At 37.6% G+C, this 16,956-nt stretch overlaps 1 protein-coding gene across 4 annotated transcripts in view; it reads left to right on the top strand.

Moving 5' to 3' along the window:
• Opcml (opioid binding protein/cell adhesion molecule like) overlaps window positions 1-16,956 on the top strand; it is a 513,817-nt gene that overhangs the window by 395,697 nt on the left and 101,164 nt on the right. The gene's annotated exons all lie outside the window — the stretch shown is intronic.

Consider the following 16,956-nt stretch of genomic DNA (forward strand, 5'->3'; position numbering starts at 1 on the left):
ATCCTGTCCTCTGCTAGATTCTACATGATTGAAAACGAAATAAAAAGGTGTGTGGGGTGTATAAGATTAGAGTTGGCCTATAGATGTGCTCTATCTTTTATATGATTCAGATCCCATTACTGCAAATGCCACACCCAACCCCTGCGCTAAAAGACTGAGTAAAAATTTCTTAAGTTTGAACCACTGGAATTTCTGGGAACCCAACATAGAGCTTTTATTTTCTTTTATGATAATACTTAATTATATATTTTTTATAATTTTTGTTATTGAAAATATATACATTTCTGTCATCTTGTTTATAACTAGAATATTTTGAGAAAAACAATATCATCTTCCTACTACAAAACATTGCTCATGTTCCTGTAGTTAATGGAAGAATGAGATGTCAGCTCCATGTCCTATCACTCTTCCCACAGTACCTGTAACTAGGAGCAAGTTAATGGACAGATACCTCACTTCTTAAAGATATTCCAGTTCCCATCTGCCTCCCAAGATGAAGAGTTTCTCTGTGTGTTCCCAGAGAATTTCTTCCTTCAAATTCCATCTCAGACATGGGCACATGATGATTTCAACTTGTGTGTGGGGATAAAGCATAATGAGATAATCTTGAGATCACAGGGCAGTAAGAGAAGGTGGCATCTCCAGTAGGAGACACAGAGGGAAATTACTGGGAAAGGTGCCCCTTTTTCTTTTTTTTAATTTATTTTTTAGTTTTAGGTGGACACATATCTTTTATTTTATTTTATTTTTTTATTAACTTTTTCATAGATTATTGGATTCTCTTTTCTGAATTTTTTTTATTGGTTGTTCAAAACATTACAAAGCTCATGACATATCATCTTTCATACATTTGATTCAAGTGGGTTATGAACTCCCATTTTTACCCCAATTACAAGTTGCAGAATCACATAGGTTACACATCCACATTTTTACATAATACCATATTAATGACTGTTGTATTCTGCTACCTTTCCTAACCCCTACTCTCCCCCCTTCCCTTCCCTCTCATCTTCCCTCTCTACCCCATCTGCTGTTGCTTAATTCTCTCCCTTGTTTTTTTCCCTTTCCTCTCACAAACTCTTATATGTAATTTTGTGTAACAATGAGGGTCTCCTTCCATTTACATACAGTTTCCCTTCTCTCTCCCTTTCTCTTCCCCCACTCGTCTCTGTTTAATGTTAATCTTTTCCTCATGCTCTTCTTCCCTGTTCTGTTCTTAGTTGCTCTCCTTATATCAAAGAAGACATTTGGCATTTGTTTTTTAAGGATTGGCTAGCTTCACTTAGCATAATCTGCTCTAATGCCATCCATTTCCCTGCAAAATCCATGATTTTGTCGTTTTTAAGTGCTGCGTAATACTCCATTGTGTATAAATGCCACATTTTTTTTTATCCATTCATCTATTGAAGGGCATCTAGGTTGATTCCAGAGTCTAGCTATTGTGAATTGTGCTGCTATGATCATTTATTTTATTTTTATATGGTGCTGAGAATCAAATCCAATGCCTCACGCATGCTGGGAAGCACGTCATCACTTGAGCCACATCCCCAGCCCAAGTGCCCCTGATTCATGATGGATAGTGCAAATGTCAGGCTATCTCCCAAGGGTGGCCCGCTCAGTCATGACACCACCTGAGCCTCAAGTAAGCAGAGCTCATCAGGGACCTGCAATCCATCCTTATCTTTGGAATGCTCTGGGGTGGACTGTGGTGGACATCAGGGCAGGAGTTGATCAGATACTACCAATCGCTAGCTACTAGACCATCAACTGGATCAAGTCACAGAGGCTCAGAGAGTTTGGATGAGTTTACTGTCTGTTGATGTGGACTTCAAAGCATGTGCTCAGCCCTGGATCAGACTGATTTCACTGGTTCAATTCTTTTACCCCAGGGATGGGTGTGGCATCCACAGCAGTGTGATTTGAAGCATATACACGATAAAGCACATCTATAGGCCAAGGCTAATGTTATACATCCACAAACACCTTTTTTCATTGAAATCATGTAGAATCTAGAAAAGGACAGTTTTGGACTAGGTGCTAGGCAGGGTTCTAGGACAGACATATAAGGAGAGTTATGGAGATACCCCTTTCCTTCTAAAGATTTGAGACAGGGGCAATAGAAAACGTAACATCAGAAAGTAATACATATGTAAGTTGTATCAGAAAGCACCTGCAGACAGGCATTGTTGGGAGGGCAGGTAGGGGTATGGAATGGGCACATCTGGCCTAATTATTAGCTTCTGCAACCTTCTACTACCATCTGTATGGACAGAAAAAAAACTGAAGTATGGTAGGGCTGAGGCTGAAGACTGGAGGCTTCAGGGAATTTGGGGAGAGCTAGAGAGCTGGGGCTAACAAATTCTGGGACAGAAATGTCCCTTGATGTTGTTTGGATAGTATCCCTAAAAGCCCATGTTATGAGGGCTCGGTCCCCAGCCTGTGGCACAGTTAGGAGGTGATGGGACTTTAAAGGAGAAGACATAGTGAGAGATTTTAGGCTACTGATGGTAGGCCCCTGAAAGTGGGACACCAGCCCTTCTTCTCACTCTATTGCTAAATTTTTTTTGTGGATTGGACTGGGAATTAAACCCAGAGGAACTTTATCACTGAGACACACCCCCAGCCCTTTTTTATTTTTTGAGAGAAGCTCTCCCCCTGAATTGCTTAAGTCTCACTAAGTTACTGAGGTCAGTCTTGAACTTGCGAAACTTCTGTCTTAGCCTCCTGAGCCCTTGGGATTAAAGGTGTGCACCACCACATCTGGAACTCTGTTGTTTTCTTTTTTTGGCAGGGGATGGGTTCTAGGGACTGAACTTGGGGGCACTCAACCACTGAGCCACATCCCAGCTCCATTTTATGTCTTATTTAGAGACAGGATTTCACTGAGTTTCTTAGTGCCTCACTTTTGCTGAGGCTGGCTTTGAACTCGCAATTCTCCTGCCTCAGCCTCTTGAGCTGCTGGCATTACAGTTGTGCACCACTGGGCCTGGCTACTCTGTTGCTTTTAACTGCCATAAAGTGAGTGTGCTGCTTCCACCATGTTCTCCTGCCATGATATACTGGGTTTCCACAAGTTCAAATGCACAGGGCCAACTAACCATTGACCAAAACCTCAAAACTGTGAACCAAAATAATCCTTTCATCTTTATAAACTGCTTATCTCAAATATTTTGTTACACAACCAGAAAGATGACTAGCACACTCCTTCTCCAACTTCTCACATTAATCATCCATGACCCAGGAGAGCAAAATCAGAGATTAAGGAACTAGAAGCAGATAATGGGAAGATGTAAGATGTTCCTTGCTTTACTTCTTTTGATTTTGACATCTACTCCTTGAGGCAGGTCCTTCTAGTATTACCTGCTCTTCTAATCATCAGGGTGAGAGAAACTTTGGCTGCAAAGCCTGCAAGAATGTCTCAGTACATACCACAGTGTGTCCACACTGGAGGTCAGCAAGCTAGAATGCCAAGCAAACTTGAGTCACCTTAGGCTGTGACCTGTGGAGGCTGAGGCTGGGGACTTTACCATTGATCAGAACTGTGTAACCATTTCAGCTTTCTTTCTATCACACTGCATGACATTGGGAAACTTATTTAACCCTCACTGCCTCTGTTTCTTCATCCCTAAAACATGAAGTATTAAAACTGCTTCATGGAGCTTTCTGAAGGAGAAAATAAGTGAAGCGTAGCAATCCCTTTGTGTGGTGCCTCCTGACACTTATTAAGTTCTCAATAAATGAGAGTTTCTGGCAAAAACAAAAATCTAGAAGTTGAATGAAGAGCATAGAATACTGATATTTACTATGTGCCTAGCACCATGATAAAGCATTTAAAGTATTTTTATGTTCATTTACCCTTCTTTCTTCACAGTGACCCTCATAGTTACTTAAGGTCACTACCCTGTTCTATGGTTTGAGAAACAGAGATTAAAGCAGTTAAGTAACTGATTCAAGGTCATCCTATGAATAAGAGTGGGGGAGCTCAGATTGTGTTAATAAGAGATAGATATGACAATTTTAAAGAGGGAAGGTAGAGAAATAGAGAGGTCTGAAACAAGTTCCTGGGAAATATGATATTCTGAGGGTCCCTGATGTGAGGGAGAGATTTGGGTTAACAGAGGTCATGGGGCTTGGCTGCCACATCACAAATATTTGACAGAATTGGGACTGGAACCAAAGTGTTTCCTTTTCCACAAAAAGAGGTGGCAGAGTTGGGTGATCCCTAAGGTCTTTTTTTGACTTGAAACTTCTATGATGTAAATTAAACCCTATGATCCTAAATATGTGTGTGGCCAGAAGAACTCTCTAGGGCAATCACCACTCCTGGGAGGGTGGAACAAAAGGAGCTTCCCAGAGGGAGGGCATCTCCATGCCCCAGAAAGAGCAGAATGTGATGAAAATGACTCTTTTACTGCACGTGGTTTCTGATCTTGGTCAGCTGCTTGAATTGTGCAAATTAAAAAAGGAAATGTGTATGTGAGTCTATAAATAACTTCTGCAAGAGTCACAGTGCAGACAGCCATTATAAATGAATTTGGTGAAGCATGGGTGGTCTGTGAAGTCACCTGGCTCCTCACATGTATCCATGTATCTGTAATTCAATAGTCATTTATTCTCTTCTTCTATCATTCCTTTCATCAAAATAGAACCAAGAAGGAAAAAAATGCAATCAAAATAGAGCAGATCCGTTCATCTCCTGCATAAAATTAAACTAGGACCTGTAGGGAGTGTGAATTCGCAGGGTCTATAAAACCAAATGACATGGATCTGGTCTTGCTTCCAAACATAAGGACGTGACCTCGTCAATTAGACCTAGTTCCAATTTGCTGGATACTCCCTGAGAGTTCATGCGTTCTGAAAATTCTTCTTGCATTAGTAATCAGATTCAGCACACATTAATAGAGCACCTACCAGATACCAGTCATTGTGTCAAAACTCAAACAACTCTCCTTGATTACAAGGATACTTGTTCTCGTGGGTGAGAGAAACATTGAAAACCACACACCAGTGTGAAAAGGTCTTTGACACCTAACACATATCCTTTCAATCTCCAAGCTTCATTAATTTTATTTCTAATTATGTCTTTTAAATTTGTGCCCATTTCTCTTGCTTTGATATTTGTCTAAACTACTACCATCTTATGCCTGAAAATCTGCTGGCCATTTTCTAATCCACTGGCTACACTACAGCCTGGTCAATTTCCAGTGAAAATAATTGTCTCCTGCCCATGTCACTTGCTATCTCTGTCACCATCCTCCACCATCAATACTATAACCATCATTGCCATCACCCTAGTCACTGTCACTATCATCACTATCATCACCACTATCATCATCATCATCATCACCATCTTTAAATATTTTAATGGGTCTTCCACTTACTTTTATGATAAAGATTTAAAACCTAGTGCCTGTTCCAGGAACTATTACTTCTGGCATCTATCTGCATTTCCAGCATCAACATGCAGGATTTTTATTCTTTTCAACCACAGTCATCCAAGTGGACCAAGCTCCGTTGTCTGTACTAAGATTTTCCATAGGCTAATTCCTCTACCCAGGTCTTCCCAGAACAAACTCCTCACCACACTCACTGACCAGGACAAAACCCCTACTATGGACTATCCTGAAGCCTTGTCCCACTATGTGGCACACGTAAAGTAGCAATCTTACGTTGGCTGGTGTGATTATTTATCGGTGTTAGTGTTCCTCTAGACACTAAGCTTCACAACATTCGTGCAGGACCTTATCTGTTTATTATTTTACCCCCAAATAATTCGAAGCACATACAAGGCACTTGGTAAATGCTCAGGAATAAATATAATCAAATCATTAGTAACCGTAGATTGGACTTATATTTACATGGAAATAACTGTTGGAAACTGGCTATTCTATCAGTATAAGTCTTCAAGTATGAGTGGAAATTGGTAGGGTGGATGAGTGGGTAAGAAGGCACATGAACAGAGAGCAGAGCATATGCAAAGTTCTAGGAGTATCAATGTGTATTGGGTGTTTGGAGTATCGCCAAACAGGCTGACATGGCTAGGACGTGAGTTACCTTGGGAAAAGAATGGGAATCAGTACTGCTCAATTTTTGAGGTTTGGATCTAAAGTATCTTCAAAGGGCTCATTTGTTCAAGGGTTGGTCCTCATTTGATGGTGCTCTTGGGAGGTGGCAAAACCTTTGGGAGGTGGGGCCTCATGGAAGGAAGTGAGGTTATTTAGAAACATGCCTCTGAAGGGAATATTGGGATTGCTAACCCTTTCTCTTACTTTTTGTTTTCTGCTATCATGAGGAAAACAGGCCTCTTCTGAACTGTTTCATAATCTACTATGCTACCATAGGGCAAAAGCAGTTGGGCTAAGGAGCCATGGACTGAAACCTCTAATATCTGGAGCCAAAGTATCTTCTTTTAAGTTGTTTATTTCAGTTATTTTGTCAACTTGTTTGTCTCAGTTATTGTCATTGCAATGGGAAGCTGATCAACACAAGTAATGAATGATAAACAGGTATGCAGACATGTGTCACTATAACAAAATGTCTGAGGTAATTCACTTAGAACGAGAAAAGTTTTATTTTTGGTCAGGTTTTTATAGTTCATGATCAATTGATCCCATTACTTTTGGGTCTGTAGCAAGTTAGCAAAACAGATAGTGGTACAGGGCTGAGAAAAATCAATCATATCATGGCTGAAAAATGGAAAATTAGGAAAAGACCAGGATTATGGGGTATTCTCTGGGGGCATGCCACCAATGAGTCAGAGACCTCCTACTAGGTCCCATCTTCAGATGTTCCATTCCCATCACCAAAGTGCCATTCTTGGGACCAGGCCTTTGAAACATGAAACTCTGGGGGACACTTCAGATCTAAATGATATCTAGATTCAAGGTCAGCATCATGCAATGAATAATCGATAACTGATAAAAATGAATTCTGCGAACCCATAGGTACTAATTTGCCTTCCCTCCTTATAGTGTAAGTAGTACTGGTTCCATCTTTCAAGAGTTGTTGGGCTAGAACTGATTTTTTTTCATAATGATTATAAGCCAATATAATTCACAAACCATAAAATCCACAGCAATATCTGTATAATTCAGTAGTGTTTAGCATGTTCACAAAGTTATTCAACAATCACCACTACTTCTAGTATAGCTTCATCACCCCAACAAAAACATAAATCCACCCCAGTAGCAATCACTTCAAATTGGTCTCTATTTCTGCCAACTTTCAGACAAGAAGTAAAATCATTACATTTTTTTGCCTCTAAATTTTTGTGTTCTGGATATTCCATTTAAATGAAATAATACAATATATGTACATTTTTACAAAACATCTTTCACTACTTATAGTGCTTAAAAGGTTCATCCATATGGGAACACATATCAGCACTAATGTTCATTGCTATATAATATTTGATTATTTGGATGTACTCACTAGTTGATAGATATTTGGGTTCTTTAACATGTTTATTATAAATATTTATTTTCATATTTATATGAAAATTTGTGTACAAGATGTATTATAGATTTGGGTTTTTATCTTGGAGGGTTAGATAACTGAGATTGAAATTTCTCAATCTTATGTTAACTCTAACATTTTGAGGAAGCACCCACTGTTTCCAATGTTTCAACATATTTCATTCATACCAAAAGTGTACAAGGGTTTCAATTTTTTCACACCCTTGCCAAAGCTTTACATTATCTGTCTTTTTAGTTATAATCATCCTATGGGTATAAAGTGGAATCTTATCATAGTTTTAATTTGCATCTTGTAAAGTGAAGAATGATGCTAAATATCTTTTCAAATGAATACTGCTCATTTTTAGTTCTTATATTTGATAAATCAAACTTATTCTTTTTTTTGGTTTGCAATTATCATGTTGGATATAAAAAACATTGCCTAATAAAAAATCACAGAGTTTTTTTTTTTACACTGTTTTCTTATCAGTTTTAGTTCATAAATTTAGGTCCTTGATCAATTTTGAATTTATTATTTTTACATGGGGTCTGAAGTTGTGGTCCAAATGCATTCTTTTGCATGTGAATATCAAGTTGTCCAAGCAACTTGATCTTTTTTTTTTTTAATTTTATCTTCTTCCCATTGAATTGTCTCACATCTTGTCAAAAGTGAATTGGCCATAAATGTAAGCCTGTATTTTTGGATTTTCATTTCTGTTCCCTTAAAGTACATGCCTACTCTTATGTTGATTTTTAATAATGAACATTTCCTATAAATGTATTGAGGATTAAAGAAAATAAGGTATATATAGTGTCAATGCTAAGCTCAAAGAAATAAATGTGAGATGTTTTTGTTGCTACTGTAGGGGGTTATCCTCTTTCTTGCATAAGTAGCCCACTTACAGATTTGGGATTGTAATGCTGCTAGAAAATCAATTTAAGGAGTTTTAGACCAGAGGAAACAATAATAATTTACAATCTATTTTCCTCATTCTAGAACTCTGATGACAAATAAATAAATAAACAACAAACGAAAACACACACCTATACATAGCACTAGTCAGATGGGTTAATGAATTTGATAAATCACACAGCTTTCTGGAAGAAAGAGGACTAGAACCCATTTCTCCTTACATGTCATGTAGTACTTCTCTGTACGTTGCCATGCTATTTTATGTAACATATCGCATAAGCCAGCCTAGCACAAATATCACAATTCCCAATTTATTCCTGCCTCTGGTTTAGGAAATAAACTCTCCTATTAAAATGCAGAAAGGTAACCCCACAAGAATAAAACGTTAGATCCTTAAAAGCCTTTACTGTATTATTTTTATAAATTAGCCTTAAATGTTTAAAACTGTAATGAAAAGCATTTCATATTTCTATTAGCCTTCACGTGGTCTCTTAATATTTTGTTATTCCCTGAGCATAATAATAACATTAAAGTGAAAACAATAATAATAGCTATTTAAGGCACTTTGAAACCATTATCTCTAATCTAATCTCTACATCCCTGTGAGGCAAATATTCATATGTCCATTTTACAGTCAAGGAAGCTGAAACTTAATAGCTCAAGTTACTTTTTCAAAAATCATGATGGAAATAGTTGGGGGAAAAATGGTGTTCAAACTTCAGCCTCTATGACTCAAAATCAAGAGACTCTTTTGCTTTTAAACTGTGCCATGCAGTCTTAAATAAAACATTTAAGACTCAAATACTATGTGTAGACAGAAGCAGGATAAAGTATACATATTGGGAAAACTGTCCTTGTAAGACTTGTGTAGAAAAGGACATGAGCAATCATCTCTAGTGGGCAGCAGGGTTTGGGTGAGGGCAGAACTCTGAAGCTCAGCTCAAAATAGGGCCCAACATTAGAATGAGGCAATGGCTCCTCATCTTGGCCAAACCTCACTTACTGTTAACAAAAAAAAAATCATCTCCCCAGAATTCTTGCTGGTGATGGGACTCTCTGTGGTAGAGAAAAGACATGCATTCACTAAGCACCTGTCATTTTGACACACATCAAGCCATCTACCCATCAACAGGTGTCATGAACTTTACCTCACAGGAAATGAGTGAGATCAGAGGATTTCAGTTACATACAGGTGTCTGGTTAGTACAGTCAATTCAGTACTAGAGTCAGCAGCTGAGTGCCCCAAGGCCAGTGTCCTGCTGCACTGTCACATCTCAACAGGGCTGGCACTGAGCCTTGGGACAGGAACTGTGTCCCTACCTCCTGCTAAACTCACAGACTTCTAATTCTTTACCTTGTGTTATGCACCTCAGAAATGTTATCAGGTTAATGTAAGATAATGAAGTAAAAATAATTTATTGTATGTGAAGGGTTACTTATTGCATTGCTAAGAATGATGGATGTCTGGCCTCAATGGATGGGCAAGGCTGGTGCCTGGAGAACTGGCTGTCACCTCTGCAGTCTGCCTTATGTCAATTTTGCTTCTGTGCTCTCAGCTGAGGTGAGAAACAAGTTCCTGCTGAGCAGGACATTGTGCTGAAGCCTTGTACCCTGTTCCCTCTGGGAAAACAGATAGGGAGAGCCAAGTGATTTCTCTACATGTGTGTGAGATGTGCCTGATGAATTTGATTAAGCTTTGTCGAAGAGGAGGACACCAGCAATTATTTTTTAACTACTGACTCAGTAGCCAGAGTATGTGTGTATGTCCTTGTGTGTGTGTGTACACACATATAAAGATAATGAAATTTCTGTATAGTAATACACATTAATTATATGCATAATATAATTATTATATGCTTACAATATAATTTGTAATATATATTATCATATTATAATTATATTATTAATACTCAATTATATAATATCATTTGTAGAATTAACATATTTGCAAAATTATTTGTATAGTTATACAAATAATTATAATATTTGTATAATACATAAGTGTGTATAATTTATACATAAATTATATAAATATACATTACATGATTGCAATTATAGATTGTATTACATAATTAAAACAATATATTATATATTACATATATTATATATATTATATATTATATATATAATTTAATATCATTAATTAAGTTTATTTATTTATTTATTATATTTAATTTAACTTTCCATAAGGAAATCTTCTCTTTCCTGCTCCCCAAGCCATCCATAACATAAAAGGAAATGAGATTTAGAAAATATTCAGTTAGGCATAGATTAAGTCTTTTCTCTTATTCTAAATAGCATGAACAACATCAATAATGAGTATGTAAAAGAACAGTAACTGTTAAAACTTATCCATGATACCTTATTAAATACTTATTTCTAGCCGCTGTACTAGTGTATTGTATACAGTGACATTAGTTCTCTCAACAACTTGGAGAGAAGCCATGCACAGTGGTACATGCTTGTAATCCCAGCAGCTTGGGATGCTGGAGCAGGAGGATTGGGAGTTCAAAGCCAGCTTCAGTAATTTATTGAGGCACTAAGCAACTCAGTGAGACCCTGTCTCTAAATAAAATACAAAAAAAGGGATAGAGATGTGGCTCAGTGCTCAAGTTCCTCTGAGTTCAATCCTTGCTATTAAAAAAAAACTGGAGAGATAAAAATTTTGTCCTTATTTTACAGATGAGAATTCAGGGGCCCTGTTAGATTAAGTAAAACCTATCCCAGGTTATGCAGGTCTGTTGGGTTCCAGAATCTGGTACATGGCCTCTCTTATGGTTTTTCCATCTCACCATATCAACTGTGTACAGGGTGGGGACTCATTTGTGCAAAGTCACCAGTTCAATCCTCAATTAGCTTTGCACACAAAAAATGATTTGCCTTCAGAAAGTCTTTTCTAATTTAAGCTTGCTCTTACAAGTACATATTAATTTGCATAGCACAGTATACATACTAGATATTTATTTATTCAACAAAATTTTATTTTTATTTTGCACTGACCATATTTATAAGTACTGGGACTATAAATGGCTTATGCAGCCTTAACTTTAGTGGGCCAGAGAAACAAGAAAAAAAAAGTCATAACAATGAATACAAAAGCACAAAGCATTATAAGTATTATACAGAAAAATGGAAAGTTTAAGCTGAGAATGTAGCAAGAAGACTTGACTTTGATATGGCAGGCATGGTGGGGGGAGCTGGGACCATTTTCAAAGATTTCTGAGAAAGGAACCTAAATCCAGAAGAAAAAAATCATGTAAGTAAATCATGTAAGAGCGCTGAGTATTTCCATCCTAGAGATTGACATTTGCCCTTCCTCTCCCTGAAACTCTTGATGTAGTACTTAATTAAAATCCCGTGCACACATACATTACACCTAGGGAAGGAAGGATGCTAGTACATGTCAGGAATTGGCTTATATAATATAGTACAAGGATAAAGATAACAGACCTATCCTTGAAAAGGCTCACTTGCGAAAACAATGATATAATGAGGGCATGAATGAGAATGCCTTGGGAAAAGAAGGCAGAGCAACCAAGGCACTGTGAAGGAGCGAAGTACTGAAGTATCAGTGGTTCATAGGAAGTAGAAGTGGAGATGTGTTCTCCAAACAAAAGGAGTCGTGTATGTGAAGACACAGAAAAAAATCACTTGAGAATGGCTGTAAGGTCTCTATTAGCCCTGGAGACACCTGCCAGAGAAGGGCTAGCAGTTAGCCTTTGGCCAGACTGTAAAAGGTCTTATAAATCCTGCCAAGAAGTTTGTCCTTTACAAAGAGCAGATGTGGAAGGTTTTGGGTAGAAACAAGACATTTACAGGTGTTAACTGTGTGGGACTTGACTTATAAGGTGGTGCTAGAAAATGATCACATTTTGGTAACATTCCAAACATGAGACAATTGTCTTTTCTACTCGTTTTCAATCGATAGCAATGAGGTTGGAGAAGAAGGGTCAAGCTTGAGAATGTGTTTAGGGAACTTAAAGAGTCTTTGGACATACTATAAATAGAAAGAATGCATACATATTTCATGGTGACCCAGACCCCAAAGACACCTTCACAAATCTGCCCCTTTCCTTAAAATACTCGATATAATCTGGTAATGGATTGTCTGCCTATACATCTGTCATCTATCTAAGATGACCACATTTGAAGTCCCATAGTAGTTCATTGAGCTGAATACATAGCCTGTGCAAACGCCCTGTTATAACCCATCACCCAGTAAAAGGATAATCAGAAGCCTACACTATCAACAGAAGAGCTAAATGTCTTCTTGTACAATAGGATCCTCTTGTTACAATCACTCCTTAGACTTTACATTTGCTTTCAGAATGCTTATGCAGCTTTGTGCTTTTATATTCATTGTTATGACTTTTTTCCCTTGTCTCTCATGGCCACTACATGTTAGACTTTATAAATCACTTATAGTCCCCGTACTTAAAACTATGGCTGACCCATAATAAAGATTTGTTGAATAAGTAAATGTCTAATATGTATGCTGTTATACAAATTACTGTGTATGTGTAAGAATATATATATATATATATATATATATATATATATATATATATATATATACACACACACACACATATACATATATATACACACACATACACACACACAAACAGAGACACGTGTGTGTGTGTGTGTGTGTGTGTGTGTGTGTGTTAAAGCCAAAAAGATGTTCCTGAAGGTAAATAACTTTTGAGGCATGATTTAAAAACACACTGTTATTTGTAATCCTTTAGTTAGGCTCCTCAGGTCCTAAGATTTCATTTTCTTTGAGTAATCTAGGCATTTCAAGTAAGATTGTTATTCATTCTTTGTTTTTATTTGTATATTTATAAGCACTAGCGTGATATATAGACTCATTTGCCACAGATGCTCATCTGCATTGAACGATGATTTCTTGCCAAAATATGGAGAATCATTTAAAGCCATCCTCAAGTGATCTTTTCTGCAAAAAAGTTATCATGAAAGCAAGAGTAGGTCTTAATAGTATTGCCAAGTTTGCTTCAGATTTAAATTAACATTATTGAATACCTCCCTTGGCAAAAAATACACAGGGCCTTGGAGAAACAAGGATGGTTAAGAGGGATCCCTGTTGTCAAGGGAGGTGAGTGGGGAGGCAGACTTGAATGAGAGGGCTTTGTTCACTGTGGCAAGTGCTCTGAAAGAAGACGCTCTGGGATGACTAGGAAGCCAAGAAAACAATATGCAAAAGTGAATGAATATAAACATTGTGTTTGGGGGATTGAAAAGAGATTAAACCAAAAGACACGATAATATGTGCTCTGCCATTTATGAATTCTGTAATTACTTAGTTCCCCCTGTGCCTCAGTTTCTTTATTTTAATGGAATATTTATTCAATTTATCTCCTAATTTTAAGGAATCTGTGAGATAATGCATGTGCAGGACAGTTTACAATCAAAGCTACCTACTAACATTGGTTGCTAAGAATACCATAATTGAAAATAAAAATAATTTCCTTCTTCCCAAAGCACTTTCTGAGAGCTGGGGGGATTGCTAGCTCAATGGTAAGAATACTTGTCTGGTATGCTCAAGACCCTGTGTTGGATCCTCAGCACTGCATTAATAAAAATAAAAATAAAGCCAAACCACTTTCTCCACTTGGCTACTCACACCTTTGAAATTACTTGTTCCTTTGATAAATGACAGACCATTATCCAGTTGCAGAAAAGGAGAGATAGGACTGTGGACTTAGTGGGACTGTCTGACTTGCCACTGGCAATCCCACTTCAGGAAGCTTTCCTAATGGGTAACATTGACTGAGCTCCAGGAGAATGAGGAGATCGTAATGAACATCTATGGAATTTTACAAATATCTTTTCATCCATCCCTCAAACCATCCAATGAGATACAATGTCCATGGAAATAATGGCTCTGAGGTGAGGCACTGTGCTTGAACACTGCATTCCACAGCACCATGGCAGCAATGTATTAAATCGCGGTTCACCACCATGACTGTGCTTCCTCACGCTGTGTCTAGCTTCCTCCTGGAGAGTCTCTAGGGTCTACAAAAGGGAATTTCAGATGGCTTAGTACTTCCAGCTAAAGTAGACATTATTTTGAGAATATTTTGGAAGTTGCACTGAAGTTGTTGCTTTACAGAAGTGAAAAAAAAGTATTGGCATTTCTAAGCCCAGAACTATTTTTTAACAAGTTAGAAAATACTGAAAAACAGGTAGAACCATTTTCTCAAGAGATTGCAGTGTAGTTAGAATGTACACTATTTTTTTCCCACTGTGTATTTCGGTAAAATATGTGCACTGAAATTTCAGGGCAATTCCTAATGCAGAAATAATACAAAATATGGCAGATTTATAAGCTAGGCAATTTTTATTTATTTGCTAATGTGGATTCCCTTAAGAGCTCAAATGTTCTGCTCATTACTTATGGCTTCTCCTTGAAAAGACTTACCTGTAAGGTCTCAGCAACATAAAACTTCAGGCTGCATAGTCGTCTGAATTGAGCATCAGCCATAATTCTCTTTTGTCACTGACTCAAGGTGGTTTATAATCTACTATTTCTTTACCTGTTTTATAATTAATAATTCATAATTAAAGTGCAGTACATACAAATCATCATGACTGTATGCCTTCTTTCTGTTATGTTTCCTTTTATTTTGAAGATCGGAAAGAAAATTGGAAAGAAAAGATTAGGTGTCTGAAATCTCCCATTCAAAATCTTAACTACCCTAGATTTGGAATTCTGCTCAATCTGTTCTTTGAATCTTTCATTCAAAGAGGAATTAAGCATGCAACCTTTCCAGCCTCTGTGCCAGACACTGAGGAAATAGAGATGTGTGTGATCGCTGCTTGACCTCCACCACTTGCTCTCCTGGGAAAGAGACAGATATAAAACCATTGCCTGTAATGCCACAGGTTTGAACAAGATGCAGCTGAAGAGATGGTTTTGGAATGTGAGAAGAGGTTAGGGAAAACAGCAGAGGGGAGGTGACATTTGAATACCTCTTGAACGATATCTTTATAAGAAAAGAACCAAGAAAGGAGGAGGAGGAGCAACACTATGGAAGCACCTATGCTTTTCTCATATTGCAGGCAGAGTGAAGATCTGCAGTGTGCTGTGTTAGAGAGAACTGTGCCTGGGGAGGAAGCTTGGCAGTGGATTTGGGGTTAGAGTGCCCAGCCCTTTGGTCATGCAGAGGAGATTGTCTACATCTGGTTGGTCATAGTGAGCTGTAGGAGTTCAAAGGAGAGTAGTTTGGTTAGATTATTGCCTGAAAAGATCACTCTAGCCTAGTAAGGAATAGATTAGAGGGACCAAAAACTACAGAGACCAAATGGAAGATTTCAGATTGGAGGGTATTGCAGATGTCCTTGTGAAGATCAGTGAGAAACACAACCAGAACAATGGTGATGTAGAGTAAAAATTGAGAAGGAATCTAGGTTTTCTCCATAATGAGCTTTGAGTTGAATTGATAATCAAGGCTTGAGATAGGCAAGATAGGTAGTAACATAAGGGATTGTGTATGTTCTGCAGTGCTAAAGATACACAGAAATGGTGTTGGCCCATGAGTGGAAAATGATATTTTTGAAAGATGTTATTGTTGCTGTCATCATCATCATCAACATCACCATCATTATCATCATCATCATCATCATCATCATGATTTTCCTAGCAACTAACACTTATTGAGTGCTTCCTTTAAATCAGATACTCTACTATGTCATTAATTCATTTAAACCTCACAACTTTGTGAATTTAGTTGCTAGTGTCACCTGCAGTTCACAGGTGAACACACCAAAGCTCAAAGAGGTAAAGGAGGGTTACTTATGAAGAAATACAGTAGATGAGGAGCTAAGCTAAGATTCAAATCTTGATGTAAATGGACCCAGAACCCTGACCCTGACCACTAGAATACCATACCTTTAAAATACAGTTTAGTTCCTTACTTATGATGGCTACACTTAATATTTTTTAACTTTTGCATTAATAGGAAATCATTCTCACTCAGTAGAAATCTTACTTTGAATTTTGATTTTGGATATTTTCCCAGGTTAATGTTATACAGTATAAAACTCATTATGCTGGGCAGTGGCAGTGAGCCAAGCTCCCAATCAGCCATATGATCACAAGGGGAAACCACCTGTACTCCACAATGTACTGGGTTATTAAACTATGATATTTGGGAGGTTAAGTGTATTAAATGCATTTTAGAGTTAGGATATTTTCAAGTCATAATGTATCACTAGACATGACTCCATCCTAAGTAGAAGAGTGTCTGTACGATTTCATGTTGACAAAAGCAGCAGGGACATTAATGCTTGTTGGTTGAGTCCAGGGAGAAAGCCAACTAACTCTGAAAGAGTCCGAGAAAATTTCACTGAGTGTTTAAGGATGCGTTTTAAGAGTAGTTAGGAATTTTTAAGTTAAACAACAAGAAGAAGAAAATTCCAGGATGGACTATTCTTGTACAAGTTCAAAAATTTTCGAAAAGATCTGGAATGCTAAGGAAATCTTAACTATCTCAGTGTGTTTGGTCTTTTTGGTAAGAGCTTTGAAAAGGTCTTTGGGGACTGACTACTCATGGTTACTCACTTCAG

The sequence above is a fragment of the Callospermophilus lateralis genome, chromosome 2 (assembly GCF_048772815.1).
Source record: "Callospermophilus lateralis isolate mCalLat2 chromosome 2, mCalLat2.hap1, whole genome shotgun sequence".
Lineage (NCBI taxonomy): Eukaryota > Metazoa > Chordata > Mammalia > Rodentia > Sciuridae > Callospermophilus > Callospermophilus lateralis.